This window comes from Salmo salar, chromosome ssa12 (genome assembly GCF_905237065.1).
Source record: "Salmo salar chromosome ssa12, Ssal_v3.1, whole genome shotgun sequence".
NCBI lineage: Eukaryota > Metazoa > Chordata > Actinopteri > Salmoniformes > Salmonidae > Salmo > Salmo salar.
Window position 1 is genome coordinate 62,991,874 of NC_059453.1, and position 20,991 is coordinate 63,012,864.

A 20,991-nucleotide genomic window follows, 5' to 3' on the forward strand; every position below is an offset into this window, starting at 1 on the left:
TAATGTTATTTCAGAGTTTTGTTGACACCAAAAAAATTGCAGGTTTGGTTTCATGTTTGAGCGCTGTACTCAGATTATTGCAAAGTGTGCTTTCACTGTAAAGTTTTTTTTAAATCTGACACAGCGGTTAAATTAAGGAGAAGTGTATCTATAATTCTTTGAATAACAGTTTAATATTTTATCAACGTTTATGATGAGTATTTCTGTAAATTGATGTGCTCATTCGCCGGATGTTTTGGGTGGCAAAACATTTCTGAACATTACACGCCAATGTAAAATGTGGTTTTTGGATATAAATATGAACTTTATCGAGCAAAACATACATGTATTGTGTAACATGAAGTCCTATGAGTGCCATCTGATGAAGATCATCAAAGGTTAGTGATTAATTTTAGCTGTATTTCTGTTTTTTGTGACGCCTCTCCTTGCTTGGAAAATGGCTGTGGTTTTTCTTGTATAGGTGCTGTCCTAATATAATCTAATGCTATGCTTTCGCCGTAAAGCCTTTTTGAAATCGGACAATGTGGTTGAATTACCCTGTTGGGGATAGGGGGCAGTATTTGCACGGCCGGATAAAAAACGTACCCGATTTAATCTGGTTACTACTCCTGCCCAGTAACTAGAATATGCATATAATTGTTTGATTTGGATAGAAACACCCTAAAGTTTCTAAAACTGTTTGAATGGTGTCTGTGAGTATAACAGAACTCATTTGGCAGGCCAAAACCTGAGAAGATTCCAAACAGGAAGCGCGGTCTCTGACCTTTTCTTGGCCTTCTTTGTTATCTCTATCCAAAACAAAGGATCTCTGCTGTAACGTGACATTTTCTACAGCTCCCATAGGCTCTCAGAAGGCGCCAGAACGTTGAATGATGACTCTCCAGTCTCTGGCTGAAAAACAGTAGCGCATTTGGTAAGTGGTCGATCTGAGAACAATGAGACGGGCCCGCGCATGCACATGAAGAGTTCATTTTACTTTCTCTGTCTTTGAACGAAAACAACGACTCCCGGTCGGAATATTATCGCTTTTTTACGAGAAAAATTGCATAAAAATTGATTTTAAACAGCGTTTGACATGCTTTGAAGTACGGTAATGGAATATTTTGAATTTTTTTGTCACGAAACGCGCCGGGCGCGTCACCCTTCTTTACCCTTCGGATAGTGTCTTGAACGCACGAACAAAACGCCGCTATTTGGATATAACTATGGATTATTTGGGAGTGCATTCTGATGAAGAACAGCAAAGGTAATCCAATTTTTCTTATAGTAAATCTGAGTTTGGTGAGTACCAAACTTGGTGGGTGTCAAAATAGCTAGCCTGTGATGGCCGGGCTATCTACTCAGAATATTGCAAAATGTGCTTTCACCGAAAAGCTATTTTAAAATCGGACACCACGATTGCATAAAGGAGTTCTGTATCTATAATTCTTAAAATAATTGTTATGTTTTTTGTGAACGTTTATCGTGAGTAATTTAGTAAATTCACCGGAAGTGTTCGGTGGGAATGCTAGTCACATGCTAATGTAAAAAGCTGGTTTTTGATATAAATATGAACTTGATTGAACAAAACATGCATGTATTGTATAACATAATGTCCTAGGAGTGTCATCTGATGAAGATCATCAAAGGTTAGTGCTGCATTTAGCTGTGGTTTTGGTTTTTGTGACATTATATGCTAGCTTGAAAAATGGGTGTCTGATTATTTCTGGCTGGGTACTCTCCTGACATAATCTAATGTTTTGCTTTCGTTGTAAAGCCTTTTTGAAATCGGACAGTGTGGTTAGATTAACGAGAGTCTTGTCTTTAAAATGGTGTAAAATAGTCATATGCTTGAGAAATTGAAGTAATAGCATTTCTAAGGTATTTGAATATCGCGCCACGGGATTCCACTGGCTGTTGACTAGTGTGGGACGTTAACTACGTAGGTTTGCCAATCTCAGAGAGCTTGCGAGCACAGCTTTTGAGGCATCAAAAGTGAACCTCTCTAAGAGCCCTGACATCTTGGCTTTCAATATTGAGCAGGAGCACTCACTCCAGTTAGAGGGTGCAGCATTAGGATAGGAGCGGTGAGTGATGACGCAAATAAACTGTATCTACCACAAAACCATGACACCAATAACCACAGCTGTAAAAATACCTATAAAGAACATCCCCAACCAACCAGGTACTGCAAAAGTTCGACCTGGCCGCTATGTTCCTGCACCCAACTCACACAAAGTTTGACAAAGGGTTCAATGACCACCAAAGCATAGACCAATGCTCTCTAGAAGCTCTGCTAAGAGAAGTACAGAAGCAACAAACAAAAAAAGTACTATGTGTGGAATTGCCGGAGGACAGGTCTGCTGAAATTGACACCATCTGCGAGGACGTAAATAATCAAATTACCCCCACTCTCACTTGAAACCCTATCCAGGGCCCCCTTGATCAAGAAACGAGCCCACAGGCTTTGACAAAAGTCCCAGATACAAATGTTGCGACGCACAACATAAGCAACATCGCAATAGCCAATTCCACTCAAACTCTGATAGAGGACCCACTTGATCACAAGTCTGTGATCACCAGTCTGTCTTGACAATTGACACAGATAACACACCACACAGTTGCGGACACCCGCTCCACTTTGTTGGGGATATGACGAGAAAAACAAGTCCAACAGGCCATACCTCAAAACAGTCTTAGTGGACTGCTTAAACTGTGATGTGCTGATCGACTCAGGCTCGACAATTTCCCTCATATCTCAAACTTTGCTGGACAAACTCAAAAGGGCAGTGGACCCAGCAAAATGTTGGTTAAAAACTGAACAATGCGACACTAAACTTTGTGGTTTCACTCAGATTACCTCACCTCTCACCAGGCGTCTCCTACTAAAACTGAACTTCCAGAGCGTGTCACTTTTCCACCTTGTGTACGTGACTAGCATTGACACCGAGCAGACACTGATTGTGGTAGAGTTAATAGACCGTTTGGTACAACTAATGGATTGGAAAAACAACTAAGTATGGTCACAAATAACCATGCCACCTCCACTGACATCACTGCCGTCATCAGAGGCTACCTGCAATACCTTACGCAACAACGAAGGAACGGCGACATCAACCGAGAAACCCCTGGTGAACTTGGTCATGACTCCGCCATTAGTGGTAGATGACCATGTGACAGGTTTAACTCTAAAGTTGACCGAATATGACGTTTTCCTGTGTGGCTTGGGTGAACCTCCTGCCGACACATACCGCCCTCCACTGATCGGCGGCGTGTGCCTAAACCTCACAATGGTTGAGGATACATACTGGCAACCTGGTCGGAAAAATCAGCAATCAGTTTGGAAATGTTCAACAACATTTCAAAAGCGGCTAACTGCCACCCCTTGTTCCGAAAACGTTCAGATTCCCACTGGGAATGACTCCCCAGACGACACTAACTTGTTTTAGGGGTGTGTACGCTATTACTCCGCATTGGCTACAGTTGGGTAAGTACCTGCTGGTAGTCGCGAACCTACCACATACAATCTATGTGGGAGCGGATATTTTGGTGAGATTGGGTGTTAAACTCTATACCATAAACTAAGTTCTGTGGTATTTGGCACAGCCAGCTCAACACGCCTTTTCTTTCGACCCTGTGCGAATGGCGTCCTGGCAGACTATCCCTGAAGCTTGCAAAGTGGTAACTGAGTCCGCCGTGGTGATACCGGAAAGAACCACAGGGGTTTCTGTAAGACGTAACCTGGCGCCCAGCTACTGAATGGAAGGCACTGCTGCGTTCTTCCAACCCTCTCCGTGACTATTTGACTTGGGGCTAACTATCAACGGTAACCCGCTGTTGGAGCTAAACGCTAGATCCACTTACCTCTTGGTGCAGAATCTGACCCAAGCGGATGTCTCTGTTTCTCGGCACACTCAGCTAGGAATACTGATCGAATACTCCTTCCATGATTTCGAATAGGTGGCTCCTGTGATTGGGCCACTTCCTTCCTCCCTAGACCCGTGTGGTGATGGAGAGATGCTTTGTACTTGTCAGTCAAAGTCGCAATAACTCCCGTATTACCAGTTGACGACACATCCACGTTCAGACTGGACGTCGACTCAGACATGTTGACATACTCCATTGTCACGGAGGAAGATTCCGGATCTTCTTCTGCGTCTGAAGTACACACTGAGGCAACAGCTGGTGATTCCCCCACAACTGACAAGCCGTCATCAGCTGATAAATCACGGATCACGTTCTTACCCAACTAGGTGCAGCCGGGCCTAAATTGGCAATCATGAAAGGACAGTAGTGCAGGACCAAAGTAAACTATGTTGGACTTCTGGTGGGTGCTGAGGGCATCCTGCCACAATCTAGCAGAATTCAGGAAGTCCGCAACATCAAAATGCTGACTAACCTTCATGAGGTGCTCATCTTCTTGGGTGTATGTAATTACTCCTGTCAGTTCATCAAACATTACACCAATTTGTCAAAGCCTTTGACCCGTCTTCTTCAGAAAGATACAACGTTCGTTTTGGATGTCACACACAATGAAGCTGTGACTTCCTTGAAAAACCTGCTTTGTGAGGCACCCTGCCTGGTATACCCCAACAAAGACAAGACAATATTTTTGGAAGTAGATTTCTCAGAGCACTGCCTTAGTGCTGGGTTGTACCAAAAATATGACCAAGACAGCCGTATGGTTGCATACGCGAGCAAAACACTCAACCTTGCTGAACATCAATACTCGGACTGCGAAAAAGCGCTGCTGTCGACAGTCTGGGCAGTCAAGTACTTTACCGGTGGACAAAAAGTGATCATAGAAACATGTCACCAGCTGGTGACTTTTCTGACGTGCCAATGTCTCAGAGAGGGAGCTGTACACAACAGCAGGATAGCGGCTTGGCTAATGACACTGCAAAGCCATGATGTGGAAGTAAACTACACAAAAGCGAAAAATCAAATTTCAAATCAAATTTATTTTTATATAGCCCTTCGTACATCAGCTGATATTCTCAAAGTGCTGTACAGAAACCCAGCCTAAAACCCCAAACAGCAAGCAAAGCATGTGAAAGAAGCACGGTGGCTAGGAAAAACTCCCTAGGAAAAACTCCCTAGAAAGGCCAAAAACCTAGGAAGAAACCTAGAGAGGAACCAGGCTATGAGGGGTGGCCAGTCCTCTTCTGGCTGTGCAGGGTGGATATTATAACAGAACATGGTCGAAATGTTAAAATGTTAAAATGTTCATAAATGACCAGCATGGTCAAATAATAATAATCATAGTAGTTGTCGAGGGTGCAACAAGCACGTCCGGTGAACAGGTCAGGGTTCCATAGCCGCAGGCAGAACAGTTGAAACTGGAGCAGCAGCACGGCCAGGTGGACTGGGGACAGCAAGGAGTCATCATACCAGGTAGTCCTGAGGCATGGTCCTAGGGCTCAGGTCCTCCGAGAGAAAGACAGAAAGAGAGAAAGAAAGAATTAGAGAGAGCATATTTAAATACACACAGGACACCGGATAAGACAAGAGAAATACTCCAGATGTAACAGACTGACCCTAGCCCCCGACACATAAACTACTGCAGCATAAATACTGGAGGCTGAGACAGGAGGGATCAGAAGACACTGTGGCCCCATCCGATGATACCCCGGACAGGGCCAAACAGGCAGGATATAACCCCACCCACTTTGCCAAAGCACAGGCCCCACACCACTAGAGGGATGTCTCCAACCACCAACTTACCGTCCTAAGACAAGGCCGAGTATAGCCCACAACGATCTCCGCCATGGCACAACCCAAGGGGGGCGCCAACCCAGACAGGAAGACCACGTCAGTGACTCAACCCACTCAAGTGACGCACCCCTCCCATGGACGGCATGGAAGAACACCGGTAGGCCAGTGACTCAGCCCCTGTAAAAGGGTTAGAGGCAGAGAATCCCAGTGGAAAGAGGGGAACCGGCAAGGCAGAGACAGCAAGGGCGGTTCGTTGCTCCAGCCTTTCCGTTCACCTTCACACTCCTGGGCCAGACTATACTTAATCATAGGACCTACTGAAGAGATAAGTCTTCAGTAAAGACTTAAAGGTTGAGACTGAGTCTGCGTCTCTCACATTGGTAGGCAGACCATTCCATAAAAATGGAGCTCTATAGGAGAAAGCCCTACCTCCAGCCGTTTGCTTAGAAATTCTAGGGACAATTAGGAGGCCTGCGTCTTGTGACCGTAGCGTACGTGTAGGTATGTACGGCAGGACCAAATCGGAAAGATAGGTAGGAGCAAGCCCATGTAATGCTTTGTAGGTTAGCAGTAAAACCTTGAAATCAGCCCTTGCCTTAACAGGAAGCCAGTGTAGGGAGGCTAACACTGGAGTAATATGATCAAATTTTTTGGTTCTAGTCAGGATTCTAGCAGCCGTATTTAGCACTAACTGAAGTTTATTTAGTGCTTTATCCGGGTAGCCGGAAAGTAGAGCATTGCAGTAGTCCAGCCTAGAAGTAACAAAAGCATGGATTAATTTTTTCGGCGTCATTTTTGGACAGAAAATTTCTGATTTTTGCAATGTTACGTAGATGGAAAAAAGCTGTCCTTGAAACAGTCTTGATATGTTCTTCAAAAGAGAGATCAGGGTCCAGAGTAACGCCGAGGTCCTTCACAGTTTTATTTGAGACGACTGTACAACCATCCAGATTAATTGTCAGATTCAACAGAAGATCTCTTTGTTTCTTGGGACCTAGAACAAGCATCTCTGTTTTGTCCGAGTTTAAAAGTAGAAAGTTTGCAGCCATCCACTTCTTTATGTCTGAAACACAGGCTTCTAGCGAGGGCAATTTTGGGGCTTCACCATGTTTCATTGAAATGTACAGCTGTGTGTCGTCTGCATAGCAGTGAAATTTAACATTATGTTTTCGAATGACATCCCCAAGAGGTAAAATATATAGTGAAAACAATAGTGGTCCTAAAACGGAACCTTGAGGAACACCGAAATTTACAATTGATTTGTCAGAGGACAAACCATTCACAGAGACAAACTGATATCTTTCCGACAGATAAGATCTAAACCAGGCCAGAACTTGTCCATGTAGACCAATTTGGGTTTCCAATCTCTCCAAAAGAATGTGGTGATCGATGGTATCAAAAGCGGCACTAAGATCTAGGAGCACGAGGACAGATGCAGAGCCTCGGTCTGACGTCATTAAAAGGTCATTTACCACCTTCACAAGTGCAGTCTCAGTGCTATGATGGGGTCTAAAACCAGACTGAAGCGTTTCGTATACATTGTTTGTCTTCAGGAAGGCAGTCAGTTGCTGTGCAACAGCTTTTTCTAAAATTTTGGAGAGGAATGGAAGATTCGATATAGGCCGATAGTTTTTTATAATTTCTGGATCAAGATTCGGCTTTTTCAAGAGAGGCTTTATTACTGCCACTTTTAGTGAGCTTGGTACACATCCGGTGGATAGAGAGCCGTTTATTATGTTCAACATAGGAGGGCCAAGCACAGGAAGCAGCTCTTTCAGTAGTTTAGTTGGAATAGGGTCCAGTATGCAGCTTGAGGGTTTGGAGGCCATGATTATTTTCATCATTGCGTCAAGCGATATAGTACTAAAACACTTTAGTATCTCCCTTGATCCTAGGTCCTGGCAGAGTTGTGCAGACTCAGGACAATGGAGCTTTGGAGGAATACCCAGATTTAAAGAGGAGTCTGTAATTTGCTTTCTAATGATCATGATCTTTTCCTCAAAGAAGTTCATAAATGTATTACTGCTGAAGTGAAAGCCATCCTCCATTTGCGAAGGCTGCTTTTAGTTAGCTTTGCGACAGTATCAAAAAGAAATTTCGGATTGTTCTTATTTTCCTCAATTAAGTTGGAAAAATAGGATGATCGAGCAGCAGTAAGGGCTCTTCGATACTGCACGGTACTGTCTTTCCAAGCTAGTCGGAAGACTTCCAGTTTGGTGTGGCGCCATTTCCGTTCCAATTTTCTGGAAGCTTGCTTCAGAGCTCGTGTATTTTCTGTATACCAGGGAGCTAGTTTCTTATGACAGATGTTTTTAGTTTTTAGGGGTGCAACTGCATCTAGGGTATTGCGCAAGGTTAAATTGAGTTCCTCGGTTAGGTGGTTAACTGATTTTTGTCCTCTGACGTCCTTGGGTAGGCAGAGGCAGTCTGGAAGGGCATCAAGGAATCTTTGGGTTGTCTGAGAATTTATAGCACGACTTTTAATGCTCCTTGGTTGGGGTCTGAGCAGATTATTTGTTGCAATTGCAAACGTAATAAAATGGTGGTCCGATAGTCCAGGATTATGAGGAAAAACATTTAGATCCACAACATTTATTCCATGGGACAAAACTAGGTCCAGAGTATGACTGTGGCAGTGAGTAGGTCCAGAGACATGTTGGACAAAACCCACTGAGTCGATGATGGCTCCGAAAGCCTTTTGGAGTGGGTCTGTGGACTTTTCCATGTGAATGTTAAAGTCACCAAAAATTAGAATATTATCTGCTATGACTACAAGATCCGATAGGAATTCAGGGAACTCAGTGAGGAACACTGCATATGGCCCAGGAGGCCTATAAACAGTAGCTATAAAAAGTGAGTGAGTAGGCTGCATAGATTTCATGACTAGAAGCTCAAAAGACGAAAACGTCATTGTTGTTTTTTTTTTGTAAATTGAAATTTGCTATCGTAAATGTTAGCAACACCTCCGCCTTTGCCGGATGCACGGGGGGTATGGTCACTAATGTAACCTGGGGTGAGGCCTCATTTAACACAGTAAATTCATCAGGCTTAAGCCATGTTTCAGTCAGGCCAATCACATCAAGATTATTATCAGTGATTAGTTCATTGACTATAACTGCCTTGGAAGTGAGGGATCTAACATTAAGTAACCCAATTTTGAGATGTGAGGTATCACAATCTCTTTCAATAATGGCAGGAATGGAGGAGGTCTTTATACTAGTGAGATTGCTAAAGCGAACACCGCCATTTTTAATTTTGCCCAACCTAGATCGAGGCACAGACACGGTCTCAATGGGGGGAAGCTGAGCTGACTACACTGACTGTGCTAGTGGCAGACTCCACTAAGCTGGCAGGCTGGCTAACAGCCTGCTGCCTGGCCTGCACCCTATTTCATTGTGGAGCTAGAGGAGTTAGAGCCCTGTCTATGTTCGTAGATAAGATGAGAGCACCCCTCCAGCTAGGATGGAGTCCGTCACTCCTCAACAGGCCAGGCTTGGTCCTGTTTGTGGGTGAGTCCCAGAAAGAGGGCCAATTATCTACAAATTCTATCTTTTGGGAGGGGCAGAAAACAGTTTTCAACCAGCGATTGAGTTGTGAGACTCTGCTGTAGAGCTCATCACTCCCCCTAACTGGGAGGGGGCCAGAGACAATTAATCGATGCCGACACATCTTTCTAGCTGATTTACACGCTGAAGCTATGTTGCGCTTGGTGACCTCTGACTGTTTCATCCTAACATCGTTGGTGCCGACGTGGATAACAATATCTCTATACTCTCTACACTCGCCAGTTTTAGCTTTAGCCAGCACCGTCTTTAGATTAGCCTTAACGTCGGTAGCCCTGCCCCCTGGTAAACAGTGTATGATCGCTGGATGATTAGTTTTAAGTCTAATACTGCGGGTAATGGAGTCGCCAATGACTAGGGTTTTCAATTTGTCAGAGCTAATGGTGGGAGCCGTCGGCGTCTCAGACCCCACAACGGGAGGAGTAGAGACCAGAGAAGTCTCGGCCTCCGACTCCGACTCGCTTAATGGGGAGAACCGGTTGAAAGTTTCTGTCGGCTGAATAAGCGACACCGGTTGAGCATTCCTACAGCGTTTCCCTCCAGAAGCCATGAGAAAGATGTCCGGCTGCGGGGACCGTGCGAGGGGGTTTATACTAACGTTACTATCTGTACTTACTGGTGGCACAGACGCTGTTTCATCCTTTCCTACACTGAAATTACCCTTGCCTAACGATCGCGTCTGAAGCTGGGCTTGCAGCACAGCTATCCTTGCCGTAAGGCGATCGTTCTCCTGTATATTATAAGTACAACGACTGCAATTAGAAGGCATCATGTTAATGTTACTTAGCTTCGGCTGTTTGAAGTCCTGACGAACCATGTCCAGATAAAACCTCCGGGGATGAATGAAAAAAGTTGAGTGAGGAAAAAAGTTGAGTGAGGGAAAAAGTAAAAATATACGGTAATGAAAAAGTAAAAAACCGTCAGGTATCAAAGTAAGATCGGCAACAAAAACGCACAGCAGCGTAAACAAGTCTGCAAGTTGTGACCGGAAACCAATACACATTACCAGAAAAACCTGCCTTTGGGTGGGGCTTTGGAGGTGTGTCAAAGCTGTGGTGATGACACCGACTTTAAACCGCCCCCTTGTGAGGTAGCTCCGCCATTGCCTTCGAACCATCACTACTTCGAAGAGAACGTATGCCTTGGCATGCCGATGGCATTCGTTGATGGCTGTTCTTACTGTCATCTAGACCACTTGCAAGCTGGTGTAGGATTGGTATGGGACAATGACAATCCATGCAAACCGCTTCAACTTCATCTAGATCTAGGCAACAAGACCATCCAGTATGCAGAAGTTGCTGGCGTACTTATTTCTTGTCACTGTTGATATTGTCCTGCGTTGTGCTGTTCGAAATAGGAAAATCAGCAAAATTAGTTGTGTGAAAAGTTTTTCTTTTACAAAAAAATGACTGAAATAAACAATATCTCTAATTATGTGTTTTTGTAGGATGGCGTTCCTTTGGCTGATCCTGACGCTCTGCGTCCTGGTCAAAACCAACCCAGAAGATGTACTCACGAGCGGACCCCATACGGGAATATCCGTGACCAGGACTCCTTATAAACAACTGCAGGACTCCTTATAACCAACTGCAGGGTACACACGCAGAGGGTCTATGTCTGCCTAGATGCAGAGAACGTGTACCGCCAACACATTTTGCTCTAGCTACCACTGCCATCAACGCCGTCAACCTAGCCACAGTAAAAATAAACATTAGGGAGATTACTGAAGAGATGCCATTGTAACCGATGTGAAATGGCTAGCTAGTTAGCAGTGGTGCGCGCTAATAGCGTTTCAATCGGTGACGTCACTCGCTCTGAGACCGTGAAGTAGTTGTTCCCCTTGCTCTGCAAGGGCCGCGGCTTTTGTGGCGCGATGGGTAACGACGCTTCGTGGGGTGTCAGTTGTTGATGTGTGCAGAGGGTCCCTCGTTCGAGCCCAGGTAGGGGCGAGGAGAGGGACGGAAGCTAAACTGTTACACCATTTATCCAGCAACAGATGAAATCACAGGCACTCAGGTTGCAGCATGTCTCTCCAGGACACTATTCTGGTTGTAAACACACACACTCCTCTCCTGAACAAAACCCTCCTATTGGTAGGCAAGCTAGTGGAGTCATGAACCATGACTATGCCCATGTCCAATTGGTTCGATTATTGTTGGAGGATTTTCTCTGTGAAGTTAGCTCTTCTATGGACCACTTGGCAATGAATAGAATCCCCTCATATCTAGTTCCCCTCTCAATGGTGCACAACATATTGACCTCAGCTACCACAACCACGATAAGGCCATTACAATGACACCTGGCCTATAGTCTGGGGTCTGCAATTCCAATACATGTTGATGTTAATCGTAATGAAGTGGGATTTTTACTGACGCTGCCAATTGTTGACCTGGAGAATATCTATAGGTTGAAAACGGTTCTAAACGTAGGATTTTGGTGCAACAACACCCATGTGAAAATCACCACACCCCAAGTTATAGCTTATCAGGAACACAACCCCGATTTCTATCTCACCCATAACCTGTTAATGTGTACTCTAACCAAAGATGTCCACTACCTTTGCCCTAGCAAACCATTCGTCAGGGATAACACTGAGCGCCTTTGTGGCCTTAAGCCTATCACCAGCGAAGAACTCTGTAGAGCCAAACTAAAAGCAAGAGATGGGGTCACCAACACACAAGTGAAGGTATTAGGGAATCAATGGCTGGATAACATTCCTTTCATGTTCGCTAGGTCCCGAGTGTTTTCCTCTGCGAGATCCAGGAGTGACAATACAGGGGAGGGTAGGTTCCGTATTAGGATAGGTCCCTAGTGGGTGTATTCCCCTGTGAGATCTGTAAAAGGGCCAAAAGTCCCAGTTGCAGTGAGTTTTTGTAAGAGGAGAGTTCTAGAAGCTAGTGAGTTAAAAAACAAAAAGAAATCTAAAATACCCTGAACACCATCGGGAAAGTTTAGGGAATAATAACTATTGATATGGCGACAAACGGCACCGTTTCTTCCTGTAATATGGAGCTAGAGGATTTTACAAAAGCCAAAGAGGCGTTAAAAGAAGCGCACCAGCATTCTACCAATTTGGCTCGAATATGAGGGAAAATGAGCAAACTGGATAAAATTGGGCAACATTTCCCTGCTGACGGAGAATTAAAATCAAATAAAGAATTCAGGGAGGCAATTATGACTTGGCACAAAGACATAAAACCAGAATCAAAAGCTCAATATAGCAGCGTTTTGATGTCAGCATTCTATCAGCAAAAAATGCATCACGATAAACCCGGAATGAGTACCAGTACTCTGCCACAGAAAGACTGGGAACGGGAGTGTATTGACAGAATTTGCACTTCTGCTTTGATGGCAGGTTTGAACCCTGTGATCATAACGGTAATTGCGTGGGTAGTGGATTTAATTCAAGAGGATGTTTAGAGAGTGGAATATGACTCCGCTCACTTCACAGACGTGCGAGGGGTTAATAAGGCCACAGGGAAAAGCACTAACTATAGTTTCAATGACCAAGATAAGACAAAGAAACATAGCGGAGAAGCATCAAAGCGTAGGGAGACAGAGTCCTGCTTTAGGTGTGGGGCTATTGGTCATTGGAAAAGGGAGTGTAAAGTGCGTATGGAGTCTGCTGTATTCGGAGAAAATGCTGCCAGGCAAGCGTTTGCATCGTTTTCAAAAGAGCAACAACAAATCCTCCAGAAAGTGCAGGAATGGAACTTTCACCTAGCGGTGTATAGTCTCTGTTCGATCGATAAGTGGTTCATAGAGATTACAGTTTATATGTGAAGGAAGACGTATGAGATCAATATTGGCCAGGGATCAAATATTGCGGATTCCTTATGATGAGAAATTGGCTAAATTTGCCACAGGAATACATATTTTGGGTTGAAGAATCTAGGCGAAATTCCAGGGGAATGGATTCTAAAGGTAATACATTTAAATTATACGGCCAAACACTCCTTGCAAACCTGGAGGCATAGAGTCAGGTGAAGAAAGAGTGGGAATTGTCATGGTCTCAGACTTTTGTTTTCATGCATATACACTGCTCAAAAAAATAAAGGGAACACTTAAACAACACAATGTAACTCCAAGTCAATGACACTTCTGTGAAATCAAACTGTCCACTTAGGAAGCAACACTGATTGACAATAAATTTCACATGCTGTTGTGCAAATGGAATAGACAACAGGTGTAAATTATAGGCAATTAGCAAGACACCCCCAATAAAGGAGTGGTTCTGCAGGTGGGGACCACAGACCACTTCTCAGTTCCTATGCTTACTGGCTGATGTTTTGGTCACTTTTGAATGCTGGCGGTGCTTTCACTCTAGTGGTAGCATGAGACAGAGTCTACAACCCACACAAGTGGCTCAGGTAGTGCAGCTCATCTAGGATGGCACATCAATGCGAGCTGTGGCAAAAAGGTTTGCTGTGTCTGTCAGCGTAGTGTCCAGAGCATGGAGGCGCTACCAGGAGACAGGCCAGTACATCAGGAGACGTGGAGGAGGCCGTAGGAGGGCAACAACCCAGCAGCAGGACCGCTACCTCCGCCTTTGTGTAAGGAGGACAGGAGAAGCACTGCCAGAGCCCTGCAAAATGACCTCCAGCAGGCCACAAATGTGCATGTGTCTGCTCAAACGGTCAGAAACAGACTCCATGAGGGTGGTATGAGGGCCCGACGTCCACAGGTGGGGGTTGTGCTTACAGCCCAACACCGTGCAGGACGTTTGGCATTTGCCAGAGAACACCAAAATTGGCAAATTCGCCACTGGCGCCCTGTGCTCTTCACAGATTAAAGCAGGTTCACACTGAGCACGTGACAGACGTGACAGAGTCTGGAGACGCCGTGGAGAACGTTCTGCTGCCTGCAACATCCTCCAGTATGACTGGTTTGGTGGTGGGTCAGTCATGGTGTGGGGTGGCATTTCTTTGGGGGGGCCGCACAGCCCTCCATGTGCTCGCCAGAGGTAGCCTGACTGCCATTACGTACCGAGATGAGATCCTCAGACCCCTTATGAGACCATATGCTGGTGCGGTTGGCCCTGGGTTCCTCCTAATGCAAGACAATGCTAGACCTCATGTGGCTGGAGTGTGTCAGCAGTTCCTGCAAGAGGAAGGCATTGATGCTATGGACTGGCCTGCACATTCCCCAGACCTGAATCCAATTGAGCACATCTGGGACATCATGTCTCGCTCCATCCACCAACGCCACGTTGCACCACAGACTGTCCAGGAGTTGGCGGATGCTTTAGTCCAGGTCTGGGAGGAGATCCCTCAGGAGACCATCCGCCACCTCATCAGGAGCATGCCCAGGCGTTGTAGGGAGGTCATACAGGCACGTGGAGGCCACACACACTACTGAGCCTCATTTTGACTTGTTTTAAGGACATTACATCAAAGTTGGATCAGCCTGTAGTGTGGTTTTCCACTTTAATTTTGAGTGTGACTCCAAATCCGACCTCCATGGGTTGATAAATTGGATTTCCATTGATTATTTTTGTGTGATTTTGTTGTCAGCACATTCAACTATGTAAAGAAAAAAGTATTTAATAAGATTATTTCTTTCATTCAGATCTAGGATGTGTTGTTTAAGTGTTCCCTTTATTTTTTTGAGCAGTATATAATTATACATAGCTTATCACATTGTTAATACTGTTATGTTTTGTGTGTCTTTTTGTTGCTTTCCAAGTCTTATGCTATCACTCTCTTAGGAACCAGAAGGAGGAAGTGGAGAAACAAAAAGCGCGCCAGCTGACACGGAACAAGATAGCAGATTCAGCTAGAATGCCATTTTGTTGTGTGATGAGAGATGGAAATAAAATTGTTTATTGTGTGATCATAGAACAGAGGCCATAAGTCTCTGAGTTTGTAAACCTCATGGTGAATGTTTATTATCATTTTTTGTTCATTTATAATCATGTTTTATTATTTTTTGTTCATGTTTTGTTATCATTGTTTGTTCATTTATAAGTAATTTCCAAGTTTATGTAAATTGAAAAGTAGGAAGCTATTGTTCAACAGGAGGGACTGTTGGGTTCTGAGAATATGAAATGTTACTTATTCATGGCACTGATGGAGTGCTAAGGTTGAGGGTCTACACCAGAAGTTAAGGGTTATAGGAGGAAGGTATATAGTGGGTGCAACTAAGCTTGGAATGTGTTGAGTGCAGGGAAGCGATTACATGTGGCAGGCATTGATAAGGGGAGACAGGTGATCTTAGAAACTAACAAATGTCACTGAGGGAGAGAGGGTAATGTATAACGTTTACATTATGTCAGGATGTGTTATTGTTAGCCATCAGGGATCCTCTGGAAGGAGAAGAGGAACAGTGTGGTATCAATAAACATGACAGCCTTGAGTTGCGGAGGAGTGAGCACTTTGGGGTAGAGGTCAGGTTAGATGAAGTGAGGAACAACAGATATCACTAAGGTTCTGTATAGCAACAGGGATGCATTGGCTGTTCGGTTGTGGAGGAGGAGACTCAGCCTAGGAGAAAGGGTTAAATATCAGTGCATGTGTAAAAATGTTTTTTTTTTTGTCTGAATTACAGCTGTAACAACCCTTTGGGAAGAATTAAGCTTGGTTAACTTCTCTAGGGCCGGCGGGACGAAATCATCCCACCTACGTAACAGCCAGTGGAATCCTGTGGCGCGTTATTCAAATACCTTAGAAATGCTATTACTTCAATTTCTCAAACATATTACTATTTTACACCATTTTAAAGACAAGACTCTCGTTAATCTAACCACACTGTCCGATTTCAAAAAGGCTTTACAACGAAAGCAAAACATTAGATTATGTCAGCAGAGTACCCAGCCAGAAATAATCAGACACCCATTTTTCAAGCTAGCATATAATGTCACAAAAACCCAGAAGACAGCTAAATGCAGCACTAACCTTTGATGATCTTCATCAGATGACACACCTAGGACATTATGTTATACAATACATGCATGTTTTGTTCAATCAAGTTCATATTTATATCAAAAACCAGCTTTTTACATTAGCATGTGACGTTCAGAACTAGCATACCCCCCGCAAACTTCCGGTGAATTTACTAAATGACTCACGATAAACGTTCACAAAAAGCATAACAATTATTTTAAGAATTATAGATACAGAACTCCTCTATGCACTCGATATGTCAGATTTTAAAATAGCTTTTCGGTGAAAGCACATTTTGCAATATTCTCAGTAGATAGCACGGCATCACAGGGCTAGCTATTTAGACACCCAGCAAGTTTAGCACTCACCAAAGTCAGATTTACTATAAGAAAAATGTTATTACCTTTGGTGTTCTTCGTCAGAATGCACTCCCAGGACTTCTACTTCAATAACAAATGTTGGTTTGGTTCAAAATAATCCATAGTTATATCCAAATAGCGGCGTTTTGTTCGTGCGTTCAAGACACTATCCGAAAGGGTAAATAAGGGTTACGAGCATGGCGCATTTCGTGACAAAAAAATTGTAAATATTCCATTACCGTACTTCGAAGCATGTCAACCGCTGTTTAAAATCCATTTTTATGCCATTTTTCTCGTAAAAAGAGCGATAATATTCCGACCGGGAATCTGCATTTAGGTAAACAGACCGAAAGAAAATAAAGCATGGGGTCGACTCGGGCACGCGCCTAAGCCCATAGTACTCTGATCGGCCGCTTGCCAAAAGCGATAATGTGTTTCAGCCAGAGGCTGCCTCGATATCATTCAGCTTTTTCCCGGGCTCTGAGAGCCTATGGGAGCCGTAGGAAGTGTCACATTAAAGCAAAGATCCTCAGTCTTCAATAAAAAGAGCCCAGATGAACAACAACTTGTCAGACAGGCCACTTCCCATATAGAATCCTCTCAGGTTTTGGCCTGCCATATGAGTTCTGTTATACTCACAGACAACATTCAAACAGTTTTAGAAACTTTAGGGTGTTTTCTATCCAAAGCCAATAATTATATGCATATTCTAGTTACTGGGCAGGAGTAGTAACCAGATTAAATCGGGTACGTTTTTTATCCGGCCATGTCAATACTGCCCCCTACCCCCAACAGGTTTTAAGCTTCTCTAGTGTCCACAAGTTATTTAATCTGAAAAATTAGAACCTAACAATAAAAAGCAGAAGATGGTAAATAACATTAATCGCAATGGTTAGCCTATGCAAATTAAAAGGAATACATTTAGCTTAATTGGTAATAAATATGACGTGGGGGAAAGTTGGGATCCTAGTCAGGCATTTGTTTGTCAATTCCAGATTAAATATAGGTCTTCATGTCTATCAAATCTATAGGCAATTGTGGGCTAAATCAATGACAAACAGCTTAAATGTTCAGGCTTCATCTTGATCTGTGATCAAAACAGGCTGGGGTGTTTTCGGTTCCGTTTAGTCTAAGCATATGCATGAGAACGCAACTGCACTGAAATTAATAGCCTGATTCAATGGGATTCTCCTGAATAATAAATGTTTTTATCCGCTAAGGTGTTTGGTCGACGCATAGATCCATACCGATTCTAACTTTGGTATTTTGCATTAGGTATAGCTCTACATTGTAGAGCATTTAATAAACCAACCACATTTCCTGTGATGTTTAGTCTGCGCAAGACCTTCGATAGGCTAGTAGACTGCGGAAATAATCGTGGAGTTTATCATTGTTATAGCCTAGATCGCTTTATAAAATCTGGACCGTTGCTTTTCCTATGGCTAAGCAAACAAGTGGTAGGCATATGCTTTTTGCACGTCTCTATAACAAGGCCAATATCCTCACATACCCCCTCAATTCGAACCCTGCTTTTAACCATAAGACATCTCCACAGAAATGTATAGACGAAGGATTGCATGGTGACAGTGATTGTGTCTGTTAATCCGGTAAACTGGGAATTGGGGGGAAAACGAGGTCAAATCATGACGTCAGAGAAAGATGCCAGAGATTCTGAGTTAGATGACTGTTCAAAACAAAAATCCCAGTCTGAGCTAATTTTTTTCCAGAGTTCCCAGTTGTCTTGAACGCACTGAAGTCGGAAGTCAGAGATTGCCGACCTCCGAGTTGTTTCGAATGCGCCACTAGAGACCTAGGCTACCTCCAACAAAGAAAAGGAAAAGGGTGATACCTAGTCAGTTGTACAATTGAATGCATTCAACTGAAATGTGTCTTCTGCATTTAACCCAACCCCTCTGAATCAGAGAGGTGCGGGGGGCTGCCTTAATCGAAATCCACTTATTCGTCACCTGGGGAACAGTGGGTTAAATGCCTGGCTTGGGCAAAACAACAAAAAAGTTTATATTGTCAGCTTTGGGATTCAATCTAGCAACCTTTCGGTTACTGGCCCAACGCTCTAACCACTAGGCTACCAAGAAACCCTTGTGTTTGTATTGATGCGAGAAATAGGCAAATCTACACAGTAATGGTGGCTGTGATATAAACTAGCCTAATCATTTTTTGCATTGAGGTGATAGGCCTATTTTAGCTAAATCGACAAATGAAATTGATTTACTAAACAGACACTTAAACTAACACGTGTAGACGTTTTTAAGGCGTTCATGGTAAGATCATTCATAATAAACTTGCCTGTCACGTCATGTGACGGCGTCGGCAGTTTGACGCCTTAGAAACAAACTTGTCTCCATTGACAGTCCATGTTAATTCATGCCATTATTTTATGGCGCTAGTTAGACGTTAGGTGACTTGGTGAGAGGTATCAGCAGCTTCACGAGCCTTAATTCTGGCATGAATCACCCCCCATAGGTCCTCCTGGCGGATGCACCACAACCCAGCTCCGACAGCAGTGGAGGATCATCGGCACTGTCAAGCAGGAACATCAGTCTACCAACAACAAACCATGGAACGAATAACAATGAGGAGGATCACTATACTTCTCAGGCATCACGCCATTACAGACTTCCACAAAGACCCGGACCAGGGATGGTAGTGATGTGGAAACAAAGCTTCCTGATGCATTGAGCATTTCCAGCCAATTGGGTCAAAAATAGGTTCATTACTCAAGGCTTTGATCAACACAGTGTACACTAGTTGCACCTGCTGGTCAAAATAATTTAGAACAGCCAAATGATTATAGATAACGTTGCACATGCCCCATAACATGTGCGCAGGGTAGCCTTTTGTCTTCTACCGAAACCAATACCAAACCAATCAGGTGGTTGTTCGACAAAACAAAAAACTTTGATCATGTGCTTCTTATAAAGTGATACAAGCATCGGCACAGTGTTTTGAAGCAAACTTCTGAGTGATTTTGACGCATGCCTAAGAGCTCAGATATAAAATATAACATCACTAGGCGAGGACGGTATGGGGGGTGGCACAATATAAGGACATCAACATCTAAACCACCCTCCGAGCCGACCAGACCAAGACCATCCCCAGACCCGTCCTACGGCCTTCAGTGTCCAGCCTCGCCGCCGCATTGCTCCTCCTCCACGCCACCGACCACGCCTCCAGCACATGCCAAGGCCGATGGACACATTCACTACCCCCACCCCCCCTTTCTTTCTCAATTTCTCTTGTGTAAGCTCCCTTGTGTACCTGATTGTAAGTCAGTGTCCAACCTTATCATAATCCACCGAGAAGGGTGCAATTCGGGGCGTTCCTGCACCTGCAGAAACCCCTATTTATACATCTATTGATCAATTTTTTTGTTAGGCCAGGCAGTAGAACGGAGATGCTCCAGTACTGTAGGTAGAGTTAATGCACAATAATGTTGGATACCAGCCACGGATAAACCCCACAGAAGAATGGGGGGTGTCAGGCACTGTTTTCCCACAGTTCTGTTAACGACAGCGAGGGCATGTGTTCAGCATTCGGGAGTGAAGGACACCGTGTGCTAGCTTAGTCAGCTAGCCCGAAGAAGGACTCCGGTACACAGCAGTCGGGAAGCAGGGGTGACACGGTGTCGCTTACTAGCAAGCTAGCACAGGCTGAGGCCCCTGCCTTCCGCCTAATGTGTACCCCGCCTGTCGGGCACTGTTTTCCCGCAGTTATGTTAATGACGGTGAGGGCAGGCGGGGTACACATTCTCCCACTAGCTTGCAAGGAGGACTCGGGTACACGGGAGGCAGGGGTGACACTGCGTGCTAACTAACTAACTATCAAGCTAGCTAGTACACAGTGTCATTCCAGCCTCCCAACCACTGTGCTAGCGGAAGTCGGGACGATCGGTAGACAATGTCCTTCGCCCTCGCCTGTTGGGCATGGTTTTCTCCAGTACACAGCAGGTGGGTATGACACCTTGTACTAGCCAGCTAAATAGCAAGCTTGCACGTGGTGTCACTAACTATGTTAAAAGCTAGATAGTCAGCTAGCACACAGTGTCGCCCCGACCACCTGCGCTAGCGGTACAGTACAGTACAGTTTCACAATGAATGCATTCAGGACTACGACATACAAGTTTGGTTAAGCAGATTCGCCACCCTCAAGGCAGCGGCTAGGAGGGTCCTGGACAAAGACAACGTCTAGACGGGGACAGGAAAATGGCTGGTACTTTTAAGACCAACACCTCCCCAGCAACATCACGCTGGGAAACTACTACCGTGCAGCCATTGGCACCCTCGTCAACAGGGGTAAGATTTTACAGTACCTGTCACAGGACTGGTATGAGACTCTCACCACCTCTTTCCCTGTCAAAAAAGACGCCATCAAGCTGCTTGGGGTCACCTTCCAGAGGGATGGAGGTGGCTCCATCAGCTGAGAGGAGACGATCTGCCATGTCCAAGACTGCGAATGAAGCGCATGGTCCCTACA